The sequence below is a fragment of the Myotis davidii genome, unplaced genomic scaffold, assembly GCF_000327345.1.
Source record: "Myotis davidii unplaced genomic scaffold, ASM32734v1 scaffold358, whole genome shotgun sequence".
Classification (NCBI taxonomy): Eukaryota; Metazoa; Chordata; class Mammalia; order Chiroptera; family Vespertilionidae; genus Myotis; species Myotis davidii.
Window position 1 is genome coordinate 240,677 of NW_006290768.1, and position 284 is coordinate 240,960.

A 284-nucleotide genomic window follows, 5' to 3' on the forward strand; every position below is an offset into this window, starting at 1 on the left:
CAACCGGGCAGATCCCCTCCTCAGAGCCACCGCGCCCCAGGCCAGCTCAGCTGTCTACCTTCTGTCCCCCGGCCACCCACCACCTGGGCCCCCCAGGCCCCAGGCCACCCCCCAGACCCCAGGCCTCCTCCTGACCCTTGAGGAAGGGAGGGTGTAGGAGCCAGTCCCACGTGCACCTGCTCCACACCAGGGGCCGGGGGGGGGCACCCCAAAAGGAACGTTGCTTCTAGCCCCTGAGGACAGATAGAAAGACAGGGTGAGGTGAGAGCAGGCTGAGGGGGGGG

General features: G+C 68.7%; 1 protein-coding gene across 1 annotated transcript in view; it reads left to right on the forward strand.

Annotated features, from left to right (window-relative positions):
* Positions 1–284, forward strand: part of SHANK1 (SH3 and multiple ankyrin repeat domains 1) — a 52,197-nt gene that overhangs the window by 17,991 nt on the left and 33,922 nt on the right. The window lies entirely within an intron of this gene.